Source organism: Carassius gibelio, chromosome B21 (genome assembly GCF_023724105.1).
Source record: "Carassius gibelio isolate Cgi1373 ecotype wild population from Czech Republic chromosome B21, carGib1.2-hapl.c, whole genome shotgun sequence".
In the NCBI taxonomy this organism is placed as follows: Eukaryota; Metazoa; Chordata; class Actinopteri; order Cypriniformes; family Cyprinidae; genus Carassius; species Carassius gibelio.
The window spans coordinates 27,474,060-27,488,092 of NC_068416.1; positions in this window are offsets into that span (position 1 = coordinate 27,474,060).

Sequence of the window (14,033 nt, forward strand, 5' to 3'; positions counted from 1 at the left end):
ACCAACTGAAGGTTTTACTCACGTATGATGGAGATAAATAACTCTGTGAAAAATTAACACAGACTGTATGTGATGTGATGTAATTATTAAGTTTGAAAACATGATATCATTGTTTAATAGTATGGTGCATCTGAACATTCATCTTTTGCAGCTCAAACTCTGGGAAGAAAACCTACAAAACAAGGTCCATGATCACTGACACACATCATCAGTCTCTCACTTCAGTGGTGTGCAGTTGCTCTCACAAACTGCTTTCATTTAATTTAGTTTGTTTGTTATGAGGTTGTTTTTGCTATTCAGAGCTGCGGGAGATAACTATCACTGAAATCTAAACTGCAACTTGATGTTTTCACACGTTCAGATACTATCTTGGTATTTCCACAATCTGCCACATAAATCTAAAGCTATAAATATATCTCCATAGAGTCAACTACAGCACCAACACAAAACCAAGTACCACTCTAAACAATCTAAATTAAGATTTGTATATAAAATAACATAAAATACAAATAAAATAAAAAATAAAATGAATTTCAATGTATGTAATGAAATGTAAAATGAGAGGTCAGTGGGTTATTTTGTATTTATTTATGTTGTAGTGAGGAAGGACTCTACAGAGGGAATAGAAATACCTGCAATTTTAGAATAAAATACTCTCTACAAATATCAGGCAAGATTTATCTTCATGTTATGGATATTTTATAAATTTGGACAGCTTTCAGTATCATTTTCAAGTGCTCCAAAGACTTTAAATGTGATATGAATTTGAGATTGATTAAAAACAGCAACATTTGACTGTCAAAAAACATGAATGGTTATTTACACAGATGGAAATCATAAAATAATAAATATATGGTAAAGATGCATCAGTGTCATGACAGACTGTGGAAGTCATGACACGGAGAAACTGTGGAAGAAACTGTGGACGTCTTTATTATGTCCTGATCTTGAGCCAAATGAGATGCTGCCATAACTTAACAAGAACTGTGCTATCAAGACTGAAAAGATCTGTAGAGAGAGATAAACCAAAATTGGTCAGATGTCTTAAAAGCAGCGACGGAAAAAAATTTTTTATGGTTTTGCTGCTGAATCTACAAGTTAGTAAAATCAAAGCTCACTTACTTTCTCCATGCTGCACTTTTAATGATTACTCCATGTATTCAATAAAAATGTGGAAAGAATTATTATATTATTATTATTATTAGTCTAATGCGTTTGTCTGTAATAGTTAACGTATGATCGGACCACAAACTTATTCCTGCGGTTGCATTTAACTATTTTTACATTTAACACCTTATTCTACCTATCCTCACACACTCTTTTCACAGTTTATCTGTTACGAATCCTGTGCCTGCCCTTCATTTCACTCCCCAGCAGAGGTCCCTCTTCAGTTACATTGACTTTCACACTACACAGACCGTTACACTTACACTGGACTTCAGCTCCCACAATACACTTCGCCCTAATCACACGCTCACATAAAACCAGTTAAGTTGCCTATTTTAAAGGTCCCCTGAAGTGCTTTGAAACAAACAGTTTTATGGACTATGTGCACAAAATAGTGACTATCAACTTGTCAACTGGAGTATGAGTGCGCATAAGTACTTCTGTTCTAAGCATTTCCGCACTGCTAATAAAAAGAGTTTTGACAGACACAAAGATCTAGCTAACCTTACTAAGTAAGAATGAATGGATTCAGGATTAAAGAAAGGTGACTGGCCTTTCAACGGGTGAAAAAACTCAGGATCTTCAGTCAGATGCTATACTGTCAATGTCAGATCACGCCCTCAGATCAGTTGGACGTGGTTGTGTACAAGAGGTAAAAAACGATATAAATACTGTTTGTTTTCTTACACAAACCGCTTGTTTTGTGTCTTAGGTCATCAATGTGTACTTACGATGGGAATTGTTTAATTTGGACTCCTCTGTGCATGCTCTTAGAGGTGGTGACCATAGACCTCCATTATATAAGTCACAGACAAGAACGGATTGACCTAAACAAATCGAAATGGGAACTACTGTGGAAACAAAGACACCTACATCTTGGATGCTCGTGAGAATATTGGAATAATCTGGCAAAGAAGGGGGAAAGAAGCAGGTGAGTTAATTTAGGGAGAAGGGAGAGCATTAGGAGGTAAGGAGGGAGATGAAGGCAGACCACGACAGGACTGATAACTCTAGAAATGCGAAATGGACCAATGAAATGGGGGACAGCTTACGGGAGACTGACTGGAGGGGCAGGTTAAGAGTAGGGTGCCAAAACTTCTGACCGCTAATGCATCTAGGGCTTTTGACTCGGCGGTGATTAGCGGCTCTCAGGGTCCGACCTTCAGTGTTTGAGTCAGAATCATGAACATGATTTTCCACTCCAGATGATTCATTTTTATATGTTTACATTCTTATGTTTGTTCAAATGCATTCTTAAAACTAATACTATTACTGTTATGTTATGTATGTAAAACAGATCTGCTGTGATTTAAGAGATTCTACAGCTTCTTTCTATTTCTAGGCCTACACTCTTAAAAACAAAGGTGATGCCAAAAATAGTGCTGCCTTAGAAGAACCATGTTGTCTAAATAGTTCCATAAAGAACCTTTAACATCTGAAGAATCTTTCTGCGTCACAAAATGTTCCTTGTAGTGAAAGAAGGTTCTTCAGATTATGAAAAGGTAGAAAGAGATGGTTGTTTAAGAAACTTTGACTGAATAGTTCTTTGTGGAACCAAAAATGGTTCTTCTATTGCATCGTTGTGAACCTTTTGAACCACCTTTATTGTAAAATTATCCTTTTTCCTGAGTGTTGACTACAGACTAATTAACTGTCAGTTTGTGCTAAATAAGAAAATAGGCAAAGACACTTGATGATGTGTTAATGTAAGAAATAATAATTTGTTGTTTGAGCTGCCTGAGCAGCTATTTTTACTAAGGCTTGTAGCATTTTATTTAATTTGAAAGAAATAAATGTATGATGTCAAACATAAGTATATTTACCATGAAAACATATTTTCTCTGTAGACATCACACAGCAACCTCTTGAGAATCCTGTGATTGTATGCAAACAGAGGCAGAGCAGATTTTGACAGACATATCTAAATTTGCACAAATCTGTTGTTGGTTTACATTTTAGTTCCACTTGTTTTCCAAAATTGTGGTCAAAATGGTACAATGGCACACATCTTGTAATGTTGTAAGACTGTGCTTGCCCAGGGCAGATACAGATGGCATCATGACAGAGTACTGACAATGCTGACATCCTAGAGCAGAAGAGGACCAGGAAATGGCAACATAAAAGAAAGCTGCCACCTGGTATAACATTTGTCAAGGAGGGGACAAAGCCACCAGAACCCAATAAATCCAAGGTAAGCCTCCTGCAGTCTGCCCAAGCATGGGATCATAGGTTAGACTTGAAGAGAAGCCTTCAGTTCCCAGATGTCTTCCATACTACCTAAAGATCTGATGCCACTCTTTTTTCTCCACAGAAGGAAAGAAGATCATCCTAGTGGAGCTAACAGTGTCATGGGAAGAGGAGTGGGAGGAGGCATTTGAAAGGAAGTCTGAATGCTTTAGAGCAGGGGGTTTCAAACTGTGAGTCCCCACACACTCGTGGGTCACAGAATGGAACAAGTTGGGTCGCACAAAGTCACTTGGGCATGCACGAGTGGTAATAACAGTGTCAGAGCAATGTCGTTAAAAGTTTCAATTGGTCCGCATTATTAAAAAGACAAAACTTGCTCACTTCTATACACTATTCTGCATGAGATTGCATACACCAGAAAATTCGAATGTTATGAAAATGTTTTCATGTAGGCCATGTTCATTAATTTCCATCATCTGTTTGAACTCTGCACTGTTTTTGTTTGGGAAACGGTTTGAAAAAAGCATTTCACATGTACAGGGTGAGCACATCAGGGCACACACGCAGGGTTAATTGTAATACTACAAGATCTAAACATTTCCACATAACAAAATGTACAACATTTTGCAATAAATCCTTGACGTATTATCTCTATTTAGAGAAAAATTTGCCAGAGTTCAGAAATATTTTGAAGATATTGCTGAACATTTATTTAACCATTGCAAAAATTAATTTCTGTCTGAACTTAATGTCATGCAGTGTTTTTTTTTAAACGAGACATTCATTTATTATAATTTTTTTTAAACCTATTTCTCAATTATTTTTATTTCCAAACTGTTTTAGATAGTTCTGCTTTGCTTCTTATGCTTTTTTTTTTTTTTTTAAAGTGTTGGACTGTGCTCCATTCTCGCCGAAACACACAGATAAATCGTGAATGCATTTTCTGCAACAAAACAGTTACAGTACACTGGAGTCAGCCTGTTTCACGTTTTTGTGGAGATTTCATATTTTAATGTCTCTAAACTAAAATTTACTTAAATACTAGTAGTGAAATTTTAAAATAAAATAAAAATCTAAAATAAAATGGTTATTTTTCTTAAATACTTAATTTCTGTCATCAAACTTTTAAGTAACCGTTTTGTTTTTCTCAAATGTTTTGGTGGGTCGTGAAATAGAATAATTTTGAAAATAGCAGTGTTGAGTTTCAGTGTAGTGTGGAGAAGTGCAGCTAAATGGTCAGTTGGTGAGATTTGAGGAAGTTAACACCCACAGGATGAGCTGATGACGTTTTTTAATGAAGAGCTCTAAATACAGAACGAGAGAAAGACTGACAGATAAGTGTCACATGTGTCTGCTTGGACTGATCATTCTCACAGGTAAAGAAATCTGTTTATGATCTATAAGATAAAATATGTGTGTGAACAACCATCTATCCAAACAATTTTTTTCATTTACTCCAACATGTGTCTGGAGTTTGAATATACTCAATTTTATTGGAAAATTCATTTTCGAGGAAATTCATTAAGTCATTAAGTTATTTCAGAATAATGTGGAGTAAATACTGTTTATTTTATTCTTTAATGCATATACTGCTGTCACACTGGAGCAGGTTTTGTTCTGGGATGAGTTTACATCAGAGGTATTCAGTATATTTATGGCTATATTTAAATGTTTTTAATATTTGTTTTTGTTTTTTCTGCAGTCAAAGAAAGTAAAATAAATGAAAATGTCAGGGATTTCTCTCATTTTAAAGATGTTATCAATAATTATTTTATTTTTATCTGAAGTCTCATAAAAATTAAAAATATATAATTATTATTAACTATTGGCCTATATAGACTGCAGTCTAATTATACTTTTCTAATCTTTTTGTTTTTCTTAAAATTCATTATGAAGAATAATTAGCTTCATAAATATTCTTCAAAATGAATCATCAAAACAGACATAAAAATCATAGCTATTCTTCAAAAAGAATTTTCCATTCACTGGAAAAGTGAATCTCTCCACTTCTGCTCCACTGGTACAGTACCTACATAAAATAATAATAATGTAGATTACTCACTTCATTATTAAATACAGTTTCTTAAAATGTACAAAAAAAAAAAACACAAAAAAAAAAACACAAGATGTAATCAAGAAAAAAAAAATATAATGACAGTTGATATTTGACAGTTATTTGACAGTTAACACATACTGTATACAATCATTGGCATCAGTCACAAATGTTAAACATGAATGGCAATGACTGGTTCTTGAATGGTTTCTTAGATTCTAATCTTTTAGACACCACACTACAGGGGCCCTATTTTAATGATCTAAACGCAAAGTGTAAAGCGCAAAACAGAACCAGAAACCCGGAAAAACAGTTAGCGCACCTAGGTGCATGGTCTAAACAGGTTGCCCCTATTCTCTAAATGATTAATGGGTGTTTTTTGGGCGTAACATGCAATAAACCAATCAGAGTCCACCTTCCATTCTCTTTAAGAGCCAGTTGAGCTCGTGCCAAGACGGATTGAGGGGTGGCTGCTTCTTCTAGTGGCCGCACCCTTCTTGTTGGTCGCAGCGCTTGCAGGGGATGGACGGCCCGGCATCCTGGCACAACGGACGTGTAAACGGGTGGGGTTCTCATCCGGACCGCACCCTTCCTGGACCCACGAGGACACCAGTGTGCATGCAGGGGGAAGAGACCGGTTTCCCGAGGAGAGTCGCCTTGGGCTTTTAAACAGAGGCAGTGATGAGGCTCCATTTCCTTCAGGTGTGCCCTATCACACGCCGCCAGTCCTGACTCCTTCAGCACCCCTCCTCTCTCACACACCCACTCCAATTGGGAGCCTGGTGAAGGGCGGCAATTTAGGACGGGGTGCCGATGATAATCAGGGAGGAGGCAGCTGACTTGTCACATTCCACCCCCTAATGACATCCCCGTCATCAGGGCGCCACCCACACAGGAGTGCTACCTTCCTCAACCAGGCTCCAAACAGTTGGAGTGGGCGGGGCAGGGATTCCTCTCCGGGCAGTCCTCCCTCTTGCACCGTGCCGGAACAGGGACAGAGAAACCGGGTTTAAGTCGACAGCCTCAACCAACCACAGGGTAAAATGACAATTAAAGAGAAGTCACTTACCCCTGGTGTGGCTGGGAGGCCGTCTCCGTTATTCCTCTGTCCCAGTCTGGGTTTGCGCAAACTTTTGCGAGCGAGAGGGAGTGACATCATCAGGTGTTTCCCAAATGCACTGTCTAGGCTCCGCCTTGCCCGCATTCTCCACCAGTGTGGTGGGAGGAGCAAACGACAGACACAGTGGGCATGGTGTCAGGCCTCGGAGAGGCTTGTATTCACAGAAAAATATATATATTTAATTAGCCTACAAAAAATTTGTATGCATTGCGATCCACTGTTAGCCAGCACCCGACGCGGGCGTCCTCAACGCCCCTCAACTCACATATGTCAGTGTTTATGAATAGATTAAATCTTGGAGATTAATCTTGACAAACTATATATCATAAAGCTTATAAAGACTGTATTTGCTACATTTGTGTAAGCAGTACACATCAAAACATGAGCAATGGAAACTATACATACCAGATCCGTCGTAATAACGAGTCATGAACACATCCAAAGCTGTAAATCCCGGTTTAGTTAGAAAGGTAAGGGTCCACTGAACTATATCTCATGAAGCACGTTTAGTCCAACGAAGCAATAACGTTGTAATATGGATCATAATTCCTTTGTTTACGTTGCAGTTCTTCAGCGACAGAACTGTTTGTGTCCGTCATGGAATAACTCACGGTCAGAAACTGCGTCTTGGTTGGTAAAAAATGGCATTGTTTTGCAGCGTACAGTGTCACAAACAGAATGAGATGATCCACCGGGAAAAAAAAGTGAATGAAAGATAGGCGAAAGATAGTATATTTGAGTTTTGGCACTCTCTCCTGACGTGATGTGCTCTGACGCACCTGTCAGCTGATGGAGGCGGAACTTACAGCGATCGCCTTTTTCTTTGTTTGTTTTATTTTTCAACCGTTTTTATATATGTGAGAGTGTGTTTTATGTTGAATGTGAATGTATCTGCATGATTACCATCTGTTTGAGTGCAAATCAGCCCAAATCAGCTCGCCATTACCGCATGATCACGGCTATCAAAGTGAACGCGTCTATATGAATAGAGAGAGTGGGTTATTTACTGTATGGCACATTTGTGTTATTACCATCTGTATAAGTGGCCATCAGCACATCAGCACTTATTTGCATTGTAATTCATTGTAAATGCTGCATTTCTAGCATTTTTCATGATATCTTATTCAGATTTGAAATAGAAACTTATGAGATGTGACTTTTAACCCATTACTTTTCTAGATTGCTCCAGGACTTTCCACTGAAGTAGGAAACTATTACAATTATAAGTTAGGTAGAGCACTTTCAGCTGTGAGTCCCATAATGGGGGGTCACGTTAACAGGTTAAATTTTAATATTGGCATGTTTGTGTGCTGCTGTGCATCCCTGTGTTTAATAAGCAGCATGTGCGTGCGTTGCGGAGCTGCCTATGCTAACACGCTCTTGAAATAACAAAGAAAAAAATTGCACCAGACTTTAGACCAGGTTTGAGTTGCTCCTTAAAATAGCATTGTGCCAGCAATGCACCTGAACACACCTCTTTTTTAGACCAGCACGCCAATTGCCGCACAAATGGCGCTAATGCATTTGCTAATTAAATGACGTCATGCTGAACGGGGAAATGCGAACGGCACTGGACTGAGACTAGCAAACACACTTGTGCTGCACCTTGTGTCACATTGCGCCGAGTGTATTATAGGGCTCTAGGACTTCATCTATTGCAAACAGCAACTGAGCCCAACTTAAACAGACCCAGACCGACCAAATTACATTGATAATTGGCCTGACAGCTGTGTAGTGTGTTCTTGGCATAAGGCACAACAAAATTATAAAAGAAATATTCCTAATTTGATGTTTGAAAATTTGATGTTTGAAAACTTTTTTGAGTGTTAAGAAACAGTCATGGAAATGTCTCTCTTTAGGTACACTCAAGTATTTTAATAATATTATATTAACTGCGAGTACCCTGTACACATTTTATGTACAATTGATGTCTTTATTTTTCACAAGGAAAACTTATTCTGGAACAACAGTGTGTGCTGTGAGATGAGAACAGAGACACACTGAGCTTTAACCACTAACCATCGACCAACTGCTGACTGATGAGGAAACATCATTAGCTCCTGAGAGACAGAGACAAACTGAACCACAGTGATCTGAACTGAAGACAGCGACTGTAACACATTTCAGTTTCATTCTGGTAAGCTCTCGTCTGTCTGATTTAATGCAGATTTTAATGTGAAAGTAATATTACAAGAACTTCTCTTAATGAAGATCTGCCAGGTTTATCAGTGCTGTGTTGTAGGTTTCTGGACTTCGTTTTTTTTTTCTCTCATAATGTGAAAATGAAAATAGAAACGGGTTAAACAAAAAATATCTCATGAACTATTCAACATGAACTATTCAGCCAGTTTCAACATTTCTTTAAAAGATTTAATCGAATCTAAAAAACATAAATTCACTGAGCTCTGATTTAACTATGACAGATTAATTAGAGCAAATCATTTCCATTAAAGATGCTGTAAATGTATGAAACAGCTATGTTTTCAATTATTCACACCATTACTCAATATCTGACTCATTCACCCAATATAAAACTGTTTTTCTTTCAGCAACATGAACGGTGAAAATCAGACCTTGGTGGATGAATACAGTGATCATCCTACGGATAATTATGACAACAGTGTCCCTAATGATTCAGATATCAGAAGAATTATCTTCTTCATCACTAGTGTTTGTGTGGGTTTTCCAGCTCTGGTTTGGGCTTTTCGTCTTCTGCACCTGCATAGAAAGATCAGAGGCCGAATCTCAGTCTTCATCCTCCTCCTCCTCCTCAATGACCTGATACAATTACCCCTTCATCTATATATACTGGCAGGTATACTGACAAGATTTAGATCCTTTATCATTCCGCTTGGTGAGTTTTGGTTGGGATTACATTGGTGTGGTTTTCATCTGCATCAGCTGGTGGCTCTGGAGGGGATTTTGACTCTGAAATATCCGCTTTGGTCTGCTCGTATTTTCTCACTGCCCTCTTACATCATAATCTCCATCCTTGTGCTTTTTTTTTCTATAGTTAGTGCATTATTTCGTTCCCTGCATTCACAAAATACAAACATGTCATTATTCAGTCTCAGCACAAGTGTTGTTCCTCTGATCGTATTGTCTGTATCATCTATAATCAGCTGTAAAGCCTCTTCCACTCCTGTCAGAAAAAACCGTTCAGTGCTCACTGTTGCTATTCTTACATTTGTTTTGATGTACTTACCTTTCATGTTCATCATCTGTGTGGATTTCTTTTATTTATATGCATATGTCTATCCATGGTTGTTAATATCTTACTGTTTGATTAGTTTGAGAGTGTTTTCAGACTCTATTCTGTGTGTTTTGGTCTGTAGAGAAAATCTCAGAGATGTTCAGACGCCACAAACACACACAGAACCCAACGCTGATGAGACGTCAGTCTAAACTTGAGTTTCATTAGTCTGGTCTGAATTTGGCTTCAAAACAAAACATAAAATGACCTTTAAAATGAAAAAGAATTAATAAAATAAATAGAATATGACTAAAGGTTATTGATTCATTTGAAAGGTCTGTGATTGCTAAAAGGGAAAGTGTGCTCTCTATGCCACAAACAACATAAATTGATTTTTCATCTCTTTACGGATCATTTTGACAGCTTGTTTGATATTGCAATATATACTGTAAATAATAGTTTAAAAATTAAAATCTAAATTTGTTATGTTCATTGTTTATGATTGATTTACAGTATTCAGCAATTGAAAGTTTTGTAACGGGGCTTCCCATACTAAAAAAAAGTGTAACATTTAAGTCAAGTCAAGTCACCTTTATTTAAATAGCGCTTTAATCAAAACCGATTTTGTCAAAGCAACTGAAAAACACAGGAAAACAGTGTGTCAATAATGCAAAATGACAGTTAAAGGCAGTTCATCATTGAATTCAGTGATGTCATTTCTGTTCAGTTTAAATAGTATTTCTGCATTTATTTGCAATCAAGTCAATGATATTGCTGTAAATGAAGTGACCCCAACTAAGCAAGCCAGAGGCGACAGCGGCAAGGAACCGAAACTCCATCGGTGACAGAATGGAGAAAAAAACCTTGGGAGAAACCAGGCTCAGTTGGGGGCCAGTTCTCCTCTGACCAGACGAAACCAGTAGTTCAATTCCAGGCTGCAGCAAAGTCAGATTGTGCAGAAGAATCATCTGTTTCCTGTGGTCTTGTCCTGGTGGTCCTCTGAGACAAGGTCTTTACAGGGGATCTGTATCTGGGGCTCTAGTTGTCCTGGTCTCCGCTGTCTTTCAGGGCAGTAGAGATCCTTTCTAGGTGCTGATCCACCATCTGGTCTGGATACGTACTGGATCCAGGTGACTGCAGTGACCCTCTGAGCTGGATACAGACTGGATCTGGTGGCCACAGTGACCTCGGAATAAGAGAGAAACAGACTAATATTAGCGTAGATGCCATTCTTCGAATGATGTAGCAAGGACATAGGGTGTTATGGGAAGTGTTCCCGGTTCCGGTTTACCTAATTAATGCAGCCTAAATATCCTTTAACGGATTTGGATATTAGAAGCATATTAGTAGTGTTATGTGTACGCCAGGTTAAAGAGATGGGTCTTTAATCTAGATTTAAACCACTAGAGTGTGTCTGCCTCCCGAACAATTTAGGCGCCAAGTAGGAAAAGGATCTGCCGCCCGCAGTTGATTTTGATATTCTAGGTATTATCAAAGAGTTTTGAGAACGTAGCGGATGTGGAGGACTATAATGTAACAAGAGCTTGTTCAAATACTGAGGTGCTAAACCATTCAGGGCTTTATAAGTAATAAGCAATATTTTAAAATCTATACGATGTTTGATAGGGAGCCAGTGCAGTGTTGACAGGACCGGGCTAATATGGTCATACTTCCTGGTTCTAGTAAGAACTCTTGCTGCTGCATTTTGGACTAGCTGTAGTTTGTTTACTAAGCGTGCAGAACAACCACCCAATAAAGCATTACAACCTTGATGTCATAAATGTATGGATTAATATTTCTGCATTTGACATTGAGAGCATTGAGTCCTTTTCCAGACTTTCTGGAAAACAGCCAGAGAAGCCATGACAACATATCACAGCCACCGGAAACACCAAGGACACAGCCCATGTCACCGGAGCTTCTCACAGAAAATGGAGGAACTGATTTATGCTGGGACCAAACTCTCCCACTCTTTTGCTGCAAGTCCCAAGATATCAACTAAAAAATGACAGGCCCACAACCACCAAAGCCTGTGGGCCCAGCTGGTCCTCCACCTCCAGTAAGAGCTCTCTGGCCACTTCCACAACGCCAGGGCCCAAACCCCACCTGCTGATCTGGAGTGTGGATTGCGCATATATTTGGACTACAGATACAACGTTCCGTCGGATGATGATGCCACCTTTAACCATGAAGCCAAGGCATTACATTCCCCTTACCGCTCACGTTTAAACCTCACTGAAACGATACAGACATAAGTTCCATGATTAAAAAAAAAAATGCTTGTAAATCTCTGGATAAAAGCGTCTGCTAAATGCTTAATTTAATTTAAAATGTTAATCTCCATGAAAGTTTTCTGGTAGGACCAAATCATTTAGGGACCTATTTCACCATTCACTCAAAATTCATCTAAACGCATCTGCCCTCGTGTTTTGACGCAGGATAGCAAGTGTGAGTAAAATTACTGTCGCCTTTTAAGGACCGTACTATACAAAAAAAAAACACTCTAAAGTAAATATCTTTAGAAACCACTTAGAAGCGAATAGCACATAACTGCTATTAACCCATTTGCTTGCAAGCATCGCCTAAGGCCCCAGTTTATTATCATTTCACTTTCACAGCACTTTAAACATCACTCTCTTACTCGATCTAGATAAACCGTGCATCAATTGAAAGTCTAAAGACTTTGGCTTCGATATTTGACCAATATTTCGATAAAACATCATTTCAGCAACAGTTATTTAGTAATTATGTCAGGAAAACGATTCCTATTCCTGAACGGTAAACGTCGAAAGTGTTAGCTCGTGGACAAATGTTGATCATGGATCTAGTCAGAAAGAGTCATGAGCAGAAAAACTTTATTTTGGGTATGTAATTTCTGTCTCCATGCCAAAAATGGGGGGTGACTGGTAAGGGGTTAACGTTACTGCTATAATCATGTCTTTCGGTACAACGTCTTACAAGACTAAACATGCTTCATCGTTTCCAAAAGCCTCCGTTTCCACAGTCCTTACTACAACGTGAAAACAGCATTTGAAACGTATCCGCTCGGGAGACCGTCTCAAGAGCCCAGAGACCAAATGAGAGGAAAGATGCTTTTCCAACAGGAACATAATAATGTGGACAAGGCTTGAGGAATTGTCAAATCAGGAAACCAATTGCTAAGCTGGTAACACAGTAGGCTACTCATTCATTTTTAGCTTGCCCATCAAATGTTACTAACCCTTTTTTACTCTTCCCACAGCCAACATCTACAGCAGCCGAAGCAAGTAGCCTTTCCTGTACCTCCTCACTGCCGCAGCAGTGTCTGCTCCCACAGGAGCCTTTCCTGTACCTCCACACTGCCGTAGCAGTGTCTGCTTCTGCAGGAGCCTTTCCTATATCTCCTCACTGCCACAGCAGTGTCTGCTCCCGCAGGAGCCTTTCCTATACCTCCTCACTGCTACGCAGTGTCTGCTCCCGCAGGAGCCTCCTGGACAGACTTGCTTTACGTTTCCACTCTACGGTCGGCGAGGCTTACCCGTTCGATGTGTGTGCTCCCTTCGGACGTCGGTAACAGTCTCTCGGCCACGCAACTTACCTTTCCATTTGACGGTAGGCGAGGCTTAACTGTCCGACGCTACGAGTCTCGTCCTCTCGCCAAATCCTGCAAAAAAAAAAAAAAAAACTCTCAGCTACCCTCAGCTACTCTCACATCTTTTAACCCCGCCTGGCGAGGCTTACCCGTTCGATGTTCTGAGTTTAATGCCCCATCGGATGCCGCGAGAGTCCTCCCAGTCGGGTTTCCTTTCCAACTCTCCCCGTCCGGCGAGGCTTACCCGTCTGATGCGTGTGCTCCCTTCAGACGTCTGACGAGAGTTCTCCCGGCCGGGCCTATGCTTGCAGGCCGCAAGTGAGTCTCATCCATCCGATGCTGTGAATCGGGATCTCCTTTCGAATGTCGCCAGAGTCCTCCTTGTCGGCCAGCCCAAAGCTTTTTATCTGCCAAACCAAGAGGACCCAGACGTCCGTCATCCTGAGTCTCAATCTCCTGTCGGAGGCTTCATGGGCCCTCTCGGTCAGCGTTAGGCCCTTCACCCACTGAATAGCAGGGGCTATCAGCCAGTAGGACCCGACGGGCACCACAACCACGCTGCTCCTCCTCATCGGCCGGTAGGGCTCACCATTCCAACGCCAAAAAGCTCCAGTTGAGCATCGGCTCGAGCCCTACCGACCGGACGCCAACAACCACATAGTTTACTAGCTGCAGCCGGTAGGGCCTACTCTCCCAACGCCCAAGTCGCTCCCTCCGGAGTACGTAGGCCCTTCCAGCCTGC